The sequence below is a fragment of the Cyprinus carpio genome, chromosome B7 (assembly GCF_018340385.1).
Source record: "Cyprinus carpio isolate SPL01 chromosome B7, ASM1834038v1, whole genome shotgun sequence".
Lineage (NCBI taxonomy): Eukaryota > Metazoa > Chordata > Actinopteri > Cypriniformes > Cyprinidae > Cyprinus > Cyprinus carpio.
Genome location: NC_056603.1, coordinates 16,032,126 through 16,048,161, shown reverse-complemented (window position 1 = coordinate 16,048,161; position 16,036 = coordinate 16,032,126). Strand labels below are relative to the sequence as shown.

Sequence of the window (16,036 nt, the reverse complement as noted above, 5' to 3'; positions counted from 1 at the left end):
CAATTCATTGACACCATAGTCTGCATCTGCAGAGGCAAAAGCAGCAGCACAGTACAGGAAATGAAAGAGAGCAATATTAATTGTTAAACAATTGTTTTGTAGTGCAAAACTGAACAGATCACAACTTTACCAAGCAAGGAGTTTTCCTCTTTTTATGCCAAAGAGACTTTTTATGACAGTCAACCATCTTTAAGTTAATAGATTACAATAATTTAACAATATGGTTCTCTAATGTCAGTAAATGGTCACAAACACATTTTGTTGTTAGTTTGTTTTAGTAAACATTTTATTTTTGGCTTTTGTGTTAAAATTATTTATTTACAGTACAGGGCTCTTTGCAATTGTGATAGTGTCTCAGTCACATAATATTCATATTGTTTTAGGAACCAAGTTAATGTAAATAATAATTACAATATTGTAATATGTAATAATATGTCCACAAAAATGTTGGAAATTATGTAAAATGTGAAAAAGTGATGTTGGCGAATGCTGAATTACTAAATGTACTTTATAAGTGATATGCAGAGATGATTTTTGTGTGTAAAACACTAAAAAACACCAGATCATGAGCTGCTTATATGTCAATTAAAAGACAGCAAATCAAACTAAGCCATATCATAATTTTATTTTGATTATTTGTGCAGTCCTATTAATAAACATTGACATGATTACATATCGATTGGATTTATTATTAGTTTTCCCATCAACTCACAGATGTTTTACAGTTCTTTCACAAACCTCTGTTTGGGAAACCCTGCTCTAATACATGCAGTCCACTACAGTGTAGAGATCATAAAATAAAATTAACCATCCAGGTTTCCCCATAATACCTATAATTCTAAATTAATGTACTTTTCTGGGCAAAACAAATTTAACACATCAAATTAATATTTATTCTGGAATATTTCATTCTATATTATTTTAGTAGACAAAACTATTTTGATATTATTATTATTATTATTATTATTATTATTATTATTATAACAGGATGTTATAATGTTATATATCTTAAAATATTACACATCTTGTTTCAGAGTAAAAAGAAACATCAAAAAAAGGTGAAAAAAATAATTTATTATTTAGGGTTAAACAGGTATTTTATATTCAAATAAAACATCCAAAGTCATCCTCAGAAAGTACATTTAGACTGTGTCTATGGCTGGAAATAAATAGAGCAGGACCCAATGTGGAATCCCACAACTGTAAACTTCAAAGTGTGTGAAGTGTTTATCTATAGACAGAAAGGGTCTAAATGCTTTGTGCTGAGAGACAAAGCAGAGACAACACACAGCATTCAGAGTGAGGTGGAGGTCTCGCAGAAGGGAGTGCTCAGGTTTTGAAGTCTGGGAGCATTCTCAGCATGAAAGCACAGGTAACTCAGTGAAGAACAAGAAAGAATCACTTTAGGCTATGTCCTGAAGCCATGTGATCAGCATGTGACTAGCCCCAGCACTCTGCGAGACTGTAGACATATCAGACAGAGCAAGTGGATACCTGGAGGCCGATGACACGTTGGCAAAGTGTGTATGTGTTTGTGTGTTGAGTGTCACTGATCAGAGAGATGTGCTCTTAAGGAGCAGTAGGCATTCCCTCACGCCAGACAGAATTCCCGTCCCGCCCTTTTCACACACTGAGGCTAAGTTCCAAAACACAGCAAGCTGCCTTGCAGGCGCCAGGTTTAATCCTACTAAATGATTGGAGAAGTCCATCATACATCACCATAAAGAAGTCTGTTGTTTCACAGGAATGTCAGACTATGACATTTTGGTTCAAAATTAGATGTATAGATGAATTAATCGTTCACAATAATAAAAATAACATACATTAAGAAAACAAACTAAACTGAAAAAAGGGAGAATTTCCATTTCTTGCTGAAAAACAAAAAACAAGACAGCTTATTGCTAAGCTAATGGGGTTTAATTTGTGCTGATTTAATAATTAGTAGGTTAGTCTTTTTATAAATAATATAATTAAGTTAATGTTTTCAAGTGCTGTATGCGACCACCCTCTAGAGATTACAGTTGTAATTTAGTTTTTAGCTGACATGTATTACAATACATGTGTTTAAACTGTACCTGTACAAACATACAGACAAATAAACAAATAATTATATAATATATATATATATATTTATATATAATATATGATAATATCATTTTTCATAATCAACATGCCTTAATAATGTTGCATATATGGGCAGCTCACTATACTGAAAAAAAAACCTAACCTAAAAATGGTTACATCTAAATTACCTGGTTTTATTTCAATCAAAAATATTTTAAAATCACTAATCAACCCAAATACAGTAATTTATGAAAAAACTATGGGTTAAAAACTCATTGTATGCATTAAATCAGGTAGAAATAGCCCTGTAAGGTAAAAATTGCAGGCTACCACTTTTTACATTGTAGGTTTTGGAATAGAGCCATTATGTTCAATAGAAACAGGAATTAAATTAAAATCAAAGTCTACGTCCTATATTTCACTCAGATTAAACTACTGAGAAAATATAAACAAACAAGCAAACAATACAGTGCTGCTATCATAAAGGAGCATTAATAGCGCATGCAAACAAGAGGGGTAGTGACCGAGGGGCTCTATTAGCCTGCCCTCAAAAAAAAAAAAAAAAAAAAAAAAAAGACATACAACAACAGAAACAATCCAAGACAATATTCCTGTAGGCCGCAGCCATCAGTCAAAATGATGAATGTGAGTAACTAAACTGTGGACATAGATCTGCCAGGTCTTGCCTGGTCCCACTGACATCACATTTAATTATAACGCATGTCTAATTGAAAGCCCCCTGGAAAAAAGGGCGGGATATTGTGGTCTCTCTCTCTCTCTCTGCCCATGGCAGGCCACGGAAAGTTAATTAATTAGGAGGCACCTCCTCCCTCCTTTATCTTGAGTTACTATCAGCCCTGCCTCACTGAGCTGATGAGATTTTCAGCCAGCTTTTCATCTCGTGAAAGAAAAAAACAGAATGGCGTGAGGAGAGTGTTATCAAATGAGCTGTTGAAGCAGCCAGTGAATATGTCATTGACTGTGACTGCTCCCGGAGTGAATGGTGATTTATCCACATGACTCCCGTCATGCTAACTCTGTGTGTGTGTGTGTGTGTGTGTGTGTGTGTGTGTGTGTGCCAGTTCTCGTGGACCTTTCGTTTTCCCCTCATTCAACGCAGCCAGATGCGTATTAATACCATTCTGCTCTCAAACTGGCCCTCAGCAACCATCCTGCTACAACCTGAACATGAACTTGCATGTTCTAGATAAAGAGGATCTATACTTTACAGTCTTATGCAGAACATGATTTTGGAAGTGAGATGCACTCCTTTAAAAACTCAGATAGCACAATAACTTGAAAAGAAAATGAAAGACTCCACAAACTATGCTTTACAGCTTGTATGTGTTGAAAGCCAAGAAAACAGGATTTGTGAAACACTGACAGGGCGCCCACTGATCCCTTCAGTGTTGACTGCAGATGAGACACTTTAAAGATGTTTATATTTATCCATCTTCTGTGTCTCTGTGTGTGTGTGAATTAATAATGTGAGTATCAGGCCACCAAAGAGTTTCTGTCTCTTCATGATGGGGACTCTGAAACCAAGGCAAACTACTTCCTCCAGCATAAAAGACGTGCTTGTGTGTAGAGTTGGGACCAGAGCAGGTGGCTAGTATGGACCAGGCTGTGTTTTTAAGTGTGTGAGTGTCTCTTGCTCTGTCATAGAGGTAATTAGTGAACCCCTGAACCTGTAGAACTCTGTTGAAAGGCTGCCAGCAGCTAGTCAGCGGTAAATCAAGAACCTCAATGCCAAATCAAAAGAAATCAGTTGATCTCTGCATAAACATGAGATTGGAGACACACCAGGCGGCGTCTGCCTGCTCTGACACCCCCGTCCCATAAAATCACCCGCTTCTTCACCCCCCCCTTTTCAGTTTTCCTGAAGATACACACAATGTGGACAACTACACAATTATTATACTGATCATTACATTATTCTTCGTTTCTAGGGGAGAGCTGGGATGCATGTAACACTTCTTTGGTTTCATTCATTTATTTAGAAAATCGTTTTAATAAATTCTGTCAAATATCTTATTAGTCATATTATAGTGTCAATTACATTTATAACTTAATCATGTGAAAAGTAAATGTAAGTATACAAAGGTGGTATGTCATACATGTAACAGCGTACTCAAAAGCTCTATAATGTGAACTGTTATATTTTATATTTACATACCAATATTAGTCAATACAAATTTATTTTACAAACAAGGAAGGACTGCCTTCAAAAGGGACATGAGATTATATGTAAACACCACCAAGCAAGACAACTGTTAAAAGCATGGAAAAAAAAAAAAATACAAAAACAATAATAAAACAGAATATTTATGCTAAATGTACATATTTGCACTCTGCTTTCCTTCATTAGACCTTTCCTCTGTCTTGTCTAGAGATATTCATACAACCAGGAACAATTTTTTACTTTTTAATACTGCTATCAAATCAGATCTTAAAACAGCCACAAAACGTATTAAACTTCTGAAGGAGAAAACAGTTAAAAATTATGTATTTTATGTTACAAAAAAAAAATATATATATTATGTCTGCAAAACCAAATACAAGGAATATATTTTTACTAAGCTCAAAGAGTGGGAATAAGGAGACAAATGAATTACAATTACAAAGAGCGAACAACCACTATGAGTGCATTTAACTTTAATAAATAAACATCAAATTTGCATTTATTGAATGAAATTAACACTCTTAAATTGTTTTAATGCAATTCTTGCTATTTATTTTCAAAATGTTATATTTTAAAGCGTAACTACCATATTTCTTCAAAAACTATTTTTGTTGTGGACGTTATGGAAAAGAACATGACTGACAATATTACTTGGATACATCTTTAGCCACTAGCGCATCAGCACTTGCTCAGTAATTAGCACATTGAGAAATCAGCGTTGTCGTATTTCAGCATTCTCATTACGACTAAAGAAAACAGGTATGCATCATTATCATCTCTTGGGTGTAAAATTAAACATTTTTCTAAAGATGCTCACTCATTTAAACACGGAGACAACGGTATCGGGTAATTCATGACATATCAGGTACGAGGAAAACATTTTTATTATAATTAGATGCTAATTAGCAAGATAAAAACAGTACAGGAAGTCCTGATAATGAAAATCGTCAGATAGCAATGTCATACTACGGTGTGTTCTACAAAATCCTTAAGGATCCAGGTGATTTTAATAAACACAAAGCAGCCAGACTGTATTGTATGACGGTTTGAGTGAGTGAACAGACATGCCTTATTCTTTTCTCTCTGAGCCCTAATTGGCCCAGTCAACAACAGCCTGGCCACATCAGCGTTATATACTCAGACACATCCATTTGTTTAACAACCTCGAGCATTTGAAGAAGACAGATGAAAGGGGAGTCTTGGACAACTGCATTAGAGCCTCCCGACCACAAAAGAAATACCCTGCTTCATTAAAATGATAATACAGCAAAAAGACCACAGCCCACGTGCGTTCTCTCTGAAGTACACAAAGCCTCGAATAAGTCTGCGCAGCTACAGTAGATCCCCCCTCTTCCCAATCAAATCGAACTGTCATCTGAGGAGACAGGTCATTTACATTCATGATAAAATGATCTTGCATTTTTTATTTGTCTTGGAAATTAAAGACTTACTTAATCATTGTGGATTGAAGTGGGGGCCCGGGCGATGTAGTCATGTGTTTCTGATTGCATTAGGACTGATGTGGCGTGGCGTGATGGATATTTAATAGTTAAGCTGTCCCTCTGTATCATGTCATGGGCCCCTGATGCGCATGCAGCACAGCAGTACGGCGCCGGTTGCAGGATAGCTTTAATTATTAGGCCGATCATGGGACCAGGTCTGGAAGAGAAGGAAAAGAGACAGCACCTGTACCTGTGTCTGACTTAACACTTGATATTGGTGACAGAAATGAACTTTTAAGCAGTTCAAGGGGAAAGTTCACCTAAAAATTATAATGATTATTCTTAGTCTTAGGTTCTAGTGTTATCTAGTGTTATCAAAGAAAACAAAAATAATGACTTTATTCAATAATTCCTTTGTCAACGATCTCCTCTGTGTCTCTCCATATCATCTGTATGCTGTGTATGCTCTTCTGTGTCATCCGTGCCACAATGATGCGCTGTTTTCTTTCAAATCAAAGCTTAATACACGTAGAAACAGCGCATCCTTGTGGCACGAATGACACAGAAGAGCATACACAGCATACAGTGACATAGAGAGACACAGAGGAATTATTGAATAAAGTCGTTATTTTTGTTTTCTTCACTTACAAAAAGTGTTCCCGTCCCGTTCTGACGATGACTTTCATACCTTTTATGGACCCTGACACTGTTATTTACTTGGCAGTCTATGGGACAGTCACAGGCCACCCAGTTTTCATTCAAAATATCTTAAATTGTGTTCCGAAGACTAACGGAGCTTTTACGGGTTTGGAACGACATGGGGGTAAGTGATTAATGACAACATTTTCATTTTGGGGTGGAGTATCCCTTTAACTCAAAGAATCTTTAAAATAATGTATTTCCACCAAAATGTTAATCAGCAAAACTGTTTTCAACATTAACAGTAACAAGAAATCTTTCTGGACTACCAAATCAGCATATTAAAATTATTTCTAAAGGATAATGTGACACTGGTGACTTGGGAAATGGCTGCTGAAAATTCAGCTTTGCCATCACAGGACAAATTACATTTAAAAATATATTAAAATAACATTTATTTTAAATAATACTAATAATAATGAACACATTTAATAGCATTATTACAATTTTTACAGTTTTTTGAATAAATAAATGAATAAATAAATACAACAAATCCCTGTGAATTTCTGATATTGCTTGATATTGTTACAATTTGTCAGTTGCAGAGGAAATGGCACTAGTGGCATGGCTTCATAAGGCCATAAATGTAGTTTTTCACAAAGTGAAAGTCAAACAAAAAATCAAATATTATTTTGTATCTGCAGAAATCATGTGATTATAATACTGTGAAGTTTTTTTTTCTTTTGAATACATATTTGCAGATCACCTCATTCTGCACAAATGTGGTTCAACACAATGGCCGCTTTATGAGTCAATAGTAAGAATGAAGGGCTGCTCTCACGGTGGCATCTTTTTTTCTCTGCCGCCTGAAACAGATGATGGGCCATCTGCTAGAGGACAATGCTAATCACAGGGAGGCGCGCAACGCTGGTGTGGATGAATGGCCAGGCTGGGCTCTCACATGTCGAGTGGCTCGTCCCACAATGCCGAGCGCCGGTCTGCCAAGTCCAGTCCTCTGCTCTGGGCCTGCCTCTTTCCTGTACCCACGCTCCCGCCAGACAGCCACCACACACATGGCGTTTCCTGTCAATTCAGGAAGTTTTTGGTTGTGGTCCCACCGATCCCACTGACACAAATGGGTAACAACATGGATGTTTAGTCATTTCCTACTTCCTTGTAGAAGTTACGGGTCAATGACTATTCTCTAAATGATCACTGATGGGTTACATCTGCATACTTTGAGAGGTTTTGTTTTGTTTGGATTTGACGCCATTTTTTCCCCGTCTCTCATCTGGTATTGAAGAATCGCCTGGTTATGTGTCAATTGAACTCAATTATCACAGTTATTATCTTAGAGAAGCCACTCTCACAGTTTTAGAAAAGAGTGATATTTCGCACCACGCTAAGCGGATACAGAAGCCAGACGTCCCAAACACAGGCAGTTAACGTTAAATGGAGTATTACATTCTTCATCCGTCGATATTGCATGGGTGGGCCCCTGACACGATCACCCTTCCAACCACCTCAACTACAAATATAGCCTGCAAAAATCAAACAGCCATCCTCTTTCTCAGCATTAACGTTTACAACACCAGGAAATTGGTCCTTAATTCCTTTATCCTCTGAAAATGTGGGAAGCTAATCAGGCCTTACACATTTTTATGAGCGAATAAAAGTGAGTGCCAGGTTTGAGCACTGCGTTGCATTGAGTGCAGAATACTAGTCCTGTCCTCATGTTCACGATGCGTTCCAGCTGTGGCTGAGGCTGCACTGCAACACTGCGTGTTTGACTGAAGAAACAACATGAGTTAGGCTCGTACCCAAGGCTGTGATGCTTCCAGCTCTGCTTGTGTTGCTATTGTAGTGTTTGTTGAAGCAGATGTGATTTTGTAACAGCGGTGTCCCCGTTCCTGTCTGATTAGGTGTGTCCTCTTAAAAACGTCACAGCTGTGGCATTTTATGTATATTTACAATGATGGATATACAATGCCACAAGCAGAAATTATAGGGAATGCTGGTGATAAACTGAAAAAGTCTTGCAATTTGGAGCTTGTTAAAGGAATCGGGAGTGTTTGTGGAGGAAGCCAGATTGTAATGCCCCTTGGTCTCCATTTTGGGCCTGAGGCTTTGTCTTAAATTGTTGACTACGGTTTACTCTGGCTGGAAAACCTTGCAGATGTCAAAAACATTTGTGTGTAACAGGCTTAATATAATTAACTTAAATTTGTTTACATTTTTAATTTAACGTCATCATAAATCAATAAATTAGAACATAATTTTGTGCACAGGAAATTATTTCAACTATTAAAGTCCTAGCAAATTGTTGTAAGCCTTTCAGGCCTTATGCGTCAACACAAATTACAATTAATATATACATTTTTCTTTTAGTATGGTTTTAACAATTTTAAACTTTTATGCAGGGAGTATCTCTTTCTGTTCCTTTCCACCATGGCACTTCATTCTAATGTACCAGGGCTTAGCAAAGCGGATTCCATGTAGAAAATAAAAGCCTAGACAACTGCATTACTGTCCGACCTGTCAGATTCTTTAAATATATGCTCAATCCTCTCTGCCAAGCCCTTAAAAGCAGTGCTGGCAGAGAAAGCAAACTGGGAGTGACAAAAGCACGTCGTTTGGGGGGCTGTGATTTTAGTTGAGGAGAATGGACTTTTAAATGTATTTTTATACATTCACAAGGAGTTCATTCTGTTCCCCATGAATCAATAATAAGCAGTGTGCCACAGACCTGGGATACAATTATCCACCCTGAAGAAGCTCACCTGTCACAATGATGTCTGAGGAACTGAATATGCTGTCAGGTGTAATGGCGTTCATTTTGCTATTCCCACAGAACCGGGGCCTGCAGCAGCTCTAACATGGCAGCTTCTTAGGGTTCACCATCAGGCCTAAAAAAACATGTCTGTAAATACACTACACACAGATGTACCGTATATAGACATTCTAATGTAATGCAAATTCCATTACCACAGTATGTTCAAGTTCCTTACTGTTTCTGTTAATGATTCTCTTATTATTTTGTAGGGGGAAAATAATTTTTAAAAAAAGAAAAAAAAAAAAAAGCCAAATGATGAAATAATTTCAATAATAAGTGAATTTAAACAACTCTTGTAAAATGAATTAAAAAAAAAAAAAAATCACAAAATGAGTGTTAACAGACTTAATTACTTTTTCACTTTTTTAATTTCTTATTAAACAACAATGCTAAACAAACCAAAAAATGTATTAACATTTATTTATTTATAAAATGCTACTGACTAAACCTATAACGCTTTTCTTTAAAAACATGATGTCATACAGTATTAACAGCCAGTCAGTATCTACAAGTCTCACAGTCAGTCAAGCTCTGTTTGATTCACTAAAAAACAGACTCATTTTGAGTCAGGAATTGGACTATTCTGGTCACACTGTAAGTTTCGTGCTAGGTTCACTATTTATACAGATGCTGCTGAATTAGTAGTGTAGGAATGGGAAAAGAAGGAAACAGTTCTCAGCACAGACATAAAAATGACTGAAATTACAACTACATTAATTCAAGGTAGCCACTTGAAAATTAACAATAATTATTTGAGGACAAAACCAATGTTGGTGTGTCTTGGTGAGCACACTTCTCTTACAGGTACATGTATGATAGCAGTATGCACACAGTTGTGTGTTTTTTTTTTTATGCAAGCCATCTGTTTTTGAAACAACCTTCAAGAAATTCAAAACAGAACATGTTATGCACTAAGGGTTTGATTCCATCGTTTTGGCCCATAAGAACTCACCCTTTAGTGGGCAGCTCTGTTATGATGGGTACTAGGGAAGGTCCTAATAGGGCAGTAAATATTTGTTGGAGGGTAATGGGAGCGGATCCAACTGATTCTCAGACCAGTTCACAGCAGATGTTTGCATGTTGTGCCTTCTGGAACAGACGCTATCACTCTGTTTATTTCACTACCCTTTAATTTGCATGGCATCCTGTCTTCCTGATAACCAGCACCAACTAGAAAAATGCAGGAGAGAAGGCTCTGAGAAAGTTTTACAAAAAGAAAAAAAAAAAAAATTAGCATAGTGGAATTCATTCTTTATAACATTATAGAAACTATTATAGTTTATATAATATCAATGCTATGAATAGCACTGGCACACATGATATAGCCTCTGGAAATATAGATTTTTAGTCAATATAATGTAATACAATAATATTAATTTTTCACACAAAATCTGACAACTAATCCAAACACTGTGTTGACTGACAGACCATCTTAACACCAAAGCTAAATTTAATCACTGGAATTGAACACTATAATTGCTCTAATTAACATGTGCAGTGACATTTGAATCCTTATATTTTCTTGGGCTCTCATACATGTGCAGTTGTGTGGGCTGATTTGTATTGTAAACAGAGTGTTCAAGAAGAGACCAGACATAATTAAAATCCCTGATGGCGGGATGTTAAAAAACATACGTGTTGCAAATTGCGGCCCATCTGCTGCAGTGCATGGCTTTATGAGCGCGGAGCAATGCTCAGCGGTGGGTCAGGGATGGTGCAAACTGATTGATGACAGTGGAAGACCAGGCCACTCCCATTAACATGTAGACTTCAGAGAGTGTATGTGTGTATGTGTTAAAAGATGACAGCACTGGGCTGTCAAAATTCATTTAATGGCTAACCACTCGAAAATCAAAGCCAGTAGTTAGGTCATATTATTAGCATAATGCATTTTCAGGCTATTTTCCTAAAATGAATATTTCTTTGAGATGACATTAATATCATAATGACATGGAATACTATTAAAAGTATGGTAAAAGTTTTTTTTTTAAATTATATCCATTAATACTAATATTATTTACTAATATAAATGTTAAATAATATGCATAACAGATCACTAGTTAATTTACATTAAAAAAAATTATAAATAAAAAATATATAAAATCTAACCACTTTCCTAACCACTTACCAACTTGCAATAAAATATTGTCGAATCATTTTCCATCAATCACTCATATCTAATAGACCCAAAGAGTGAAATGTGAATGGAAGTTAACACTGAGGCTTTCAGAGTGACAAACCTGGACGGCACAGGGGGAAATTGAATGAATACACAGAATGACAAACAGCCCTTTACTGTAACCTTTCAACAGAGAGCTCCAAGAGAGACATTACCCCGCTGAAATAAAAACGCTCACACCATTTGTGCTGCGGCCATCACTTCATTCAATGCCCTGTGTGTCGGTGTCAGTGAAACGCTATTCATGTCATCTTTTCCAAATAATTTACCAAGTGCAATTAGCAGTCAGAAGTTGTCACCCGCAGGCTTCTGGAAACCGTTCGGCGGAGGAGTTAACGTATTAAAGACACTTACAGCCTGCATTAAAAAATAAACGTGTGGATCTCTGGTGATTACCCGGCACCAGAAGAAAGAAATGACATTTCCCTGAAAAATTAGAAACAAACCTGTTTGACAGCCCCTGTTAGCTTAGAACAAATGGGAGACATGGGAAATTGTTTGACACACTTTTATAAAAAGCAAGTGAAGGCAACCTATCCTTTGGTGTCGGGTAATGGCTCCTCGTTGTTAGATTCAATGGAAAAAGCTATTCATACTGTTGTGTGATTGAAAAGAAAATTGAATCCTTTTGATGTTATAAATGTGTCTATTACTGCATTTGCACACAAAATTTCAATGGAAATTACAGAGAAAGGAGTGATTCTCTGAGGGAGGGGGGTGACATATTGAATTCTATTCCGGCCTGAATATCAATATACTGTACGCCTGGCAGAATGACTCCAAAACCATATGATTTTTCACGCTGGCGTCAGAGTAAATAGGGTGAAAGGCTAAAATTGCAAAACTATATATATGAATGTTAATGCATAGATATTTCCCAAACAACCTTCTCTATTTGCCACATAGTTATAGAAAACTTTTCATTGCCGACTGCAGAAATCTCCCGAGGAGGTGCGCAGTCCCCCTGAAGTTCACGACGTGTACGACTACAAAAACACTGGCGGTCTGTGAGGTGCACTTGCCATATTAAAGGGCCTTTTGATAGGGCCTCCGGCAAGATATAATAGAGCCGTTGTGCATTTACAGGTAGTTAAATAATCAGCAAATAGAGTTCGGGAGATGGGTTCAGCCCAGGTTTGTGAGAGGAATGTGTTCCTGAGAGCCCTATTCAATTTAAGAATTTCTGAAGCCGCCACTTCAAGCAAAACACTGCCGCACCTCACTGCTCCATCAAGAACATGGCCACTGAAGGTCCCCTACAAAACACAGCAGTTGTCTTTAGCTCGGCGACTGTTCCTGGTTTCAGGTAACGTCGGCATGTGGCAGCCAAAAGTTCTCTGAAAAGACTCTGTAATCGGGCCTCACACGTAGCGCTTCCGAAAACATCAGTCACTGCAGTTGCATAGAAAACAAGACTTAACAGCGCTGTGTTAGAGATGTGTGCAAATACAATTAACAAAAGATTAAAACATTTCAAAATAAATTAAAAGACATGACCAGTGACCTGACACCCAATACGCAAGAAGCCTCACGGCTAAGCGTACTGTCACTCCTCGTCGAGCATGAAGCGCTCTCTGATCACTAAACTAGGGATTTTTTCAATTGCCTTGATGAATACATTGAGAGGCTATTCAGCGATGCACACATTTGATGTTCCAGGCCTACGATACAACATTTCTGAAGTCTGAGAAAAAGCTTGTAATAGCATCCTTTTGACGCATCTGTAATAATTATGGATACATTCAAATTGAACAGCGTCTTCCACACACTGGCGCAAGTCATTGTGGGTAACACACAAATCATTTAACTGACTAGTGATGTTAATATATCGGCACTTTTGAAGCAAACACACAAAGGTACAATGATTGCTTCAATTCAAAGGCAGTCATATTACAAATACAAATGTAAATCAAGGTTCCAAAAACGTGTTTGCATTCATTTCCTGCATTCTGGAGAACAGATTTGCAGAGAATGTTTAGCAAATTAAAAAAAAGCAGATGGCAACCCATTTTTACACTCATTACCGAAGTAGATGAACAAAGTTTCCACCCCAAAGAACATTCAACCAAAACATCAGAATGATTAAAAACAAATCACTCTGTGTGTTGGGATCTTGGGATAAGCACTAATGAATAATTTCAGCGCTACTCAAAAATCCTCACAATTTGAGCATTTGCTGTGGCATTTCATGCAATCTCCTCCTCGCTCCTGGATAAAGAGAGAAAGGAAAAAAGAAAAAAGAAAAAAAAAAACAGTGAAGACAGAATATTCTCTTTATTTAGAATATTCACACTCTTGCGAAGAGCCTGTATGTGCGTTGCAGCTATTTTCTCATTTTGAGGGTGAGAAAAAGATGAGTGACAAAAAACAGCTCTTGCTGTTAGCATGGGGGATATGACCCAGGGATGAGAGCTCATTTATTAGCATGTGATAAGCAGTATGGTGAGTGAGGGAGAGCTTTGGCCTGTCATGACACCGCTGCTGGGATCACAGGACTGCAGCTGACAGAGTAGTCCAGTTCCTTTCTTTTTCGCCCTCCAAATCTTCTTCACAACTATTTCAAATAGCTACAGCAATCATAAACCATCTCATTTTCAACCTAGGTCTTACTAATTCTGCCATGGAGACATCTGTGAAAATTCATCTATATTATGCATGTTTGGGCCAGTGCTGCTGGTCTAGCACGTGGTGGAGATCTAAGATGATGAATCAATAGCGCAGAGGGAACATTCATGTCCTGGCAGAGGTCAATTAATGCTGGACAGCATTTACTGGAGGCTTAAAGCACATTTTTAGTTGTTAGGCTTTCGTTGATGGCCTACAGCTTTGGTCTACACAATGGTCTGAAAATCAAGTTTGGCCGACGGTACCATGTACAGTCAACTGAAAGTGAATTACTGGGGACCTCAATGTTATAGAAAAAGTTACCCTTTTAAACAAAACAAGAGGGAGGTTGCTTTCCTATTTTTATACCAGTTTTACAAATGAGGACGTCCCCCAAAGGGCAATTTTTCCGGTTTTGTTGACTTTTGGGTACAGATTTAGTCACTAAAATATGGTTAAATAGGTACACACACACACACACACTTACATTTTATTTTGACTGAACTAAACTACTAATCAGATCATTAAAATTAAAACTAATATTCAAATTAAAATGTAATTTGTCTCACACACAGATACACTATCAGACATAGTAGGCCTATGGCATGCAGTCAAATGCTTTTTTTCAACACTCCACACAAAGAATAAAAATTCACACAAGAAAAGCATACAATAAAAAAAGATATTTTATAAACTATTATTTAAATTCTTTTTAAATATAAAATTTAATACAATAATATTATTATTTTTTTTTACTTAAGTTACTAATTTAGACCTTATAGACTACAGTTATGCCAAACTATATAGTGATGAAACAATAAAAAATTAATTAAACAAATAAATAAATTGGCATTTACAATCTAAAGTAATTTTATGTTTCAAAATCTCCTAAAAATAAAAAATAAAATAAAAAAACCTAAAAAAGACAATACACAGATTTTGCAGAAAACTATAGCAAGCTCTTTTTGGTTGAAAACCACAAATTCACTGAGACAGTCTGATACTTACATTGCTTTCTTTACTATTCAAGACATAATAAAATTCAAACTGATCACATTTTAGCTTTCGCACTATTCTATATAAGATCAGCCGCTTCCCCCTCCTCTTCTGTTGTAAAATGCTGTGGTCTGCGGACCATTAATATCCAAAGAGTAAGAGCCCCTGCATCAATATATCAGTATGAAGCCCTGGGAAGGAGGTCAGGAGCAAAGCCCTCAGTATATTCATCCTCTCACATTCTCATGTGTATACGCTCATACAAAGCAACAGCTAAACAAGGTCTGTCAAACTTGGTAATTACACATTCATCACCTCCGAGATGTGGCGGGGTGATTGGATGCCTTCAGCAAAGAAGCAAGCTTGTCACTCCGGTATTAACAGTTTCATTAGAACACAGTGATTATGCTAAATTAATTGACGCTAGGGCTCGACACCTTGGCCGTGAAACTGAGGAAATACTTAGAATGCGGCTCCCGATGCACCGAGACGATAGAGGGTGGGTTCAGGGGGTGAAAATGCAAGGTTGGATGCACAAAGAAACTGATTATCAAATCTTTAATCCAATTAATTTTCCTCAGCGCAACAGAATACATCAGATTTGTGAAACGGCAGTCCCATGCGGAATGGAGACTGTGTGAACTGCTCTGATTGAGTTAAATTGAGATACAATATAATAATTATGAACTGACTCGAGAGACAAGGCAGGGCTCATCTCTGGTAGTGCGGTTCTATAGAGAAACTGTTTGTTTGTATTAGTCACAGTCAGCCGGGTGTGATGCATAAGAGAAGGGATATTCACTTCACGCTCAGCCCACGGTCTCCAACAAAAACAATGTCCTGGTTCTATGATTAAAGAGCTCATGAGTGCCACAAAAATGTCCTCTGAACGGATAACTTGAGATGATACCAGATCCAGCCATACGTAACAAATGAAAAAGAAGAAAATATTTGCGTTGCAGTGTTCCCTTGTGGCCCCGTTCAAATAAACCGATGGCAGAATAATTTAATCACATGCCAGCTGGAAATTTGCTAAATTGATTTTCGTTAAATTGTCACAGAATACAAAATGAGCCAAATGGACCAACAGGAGCGTT

At 37.1% G+C, this 16,036-nt stretch overlaps 1 long non-coding RNA gene across 1 annotated transcript in view; it reads right to left on the bottom strand.

Annotated features, from left to right (window-relative positions):
* Nucleotides 1-4,037: 4,037 nt before the first annotated feature.
* LOC109094401 overlaps nucleotides 4,038-16,036 on the bottom strand; it is a 65,467-nt gene continuing 53,468 nt past the window's right edge. The window contains exons 2-4 of the long non-coding RNA XR_006155171.1: nucleotides 9,108-9,233; nucleotides 5,698-5,905; nucleotides 4,038-5,621 (exon numbers count right to left, since the gene is read on the bottom strand). This is a non-coding gene — a long non-coding RNA (uncharacterized LOC109094401). The remainder of the gene's footprint in view (nucleotides 5,622-5,697; nucleotides 5,906-9,107; nucleotides 9,234-16,036) is intronic.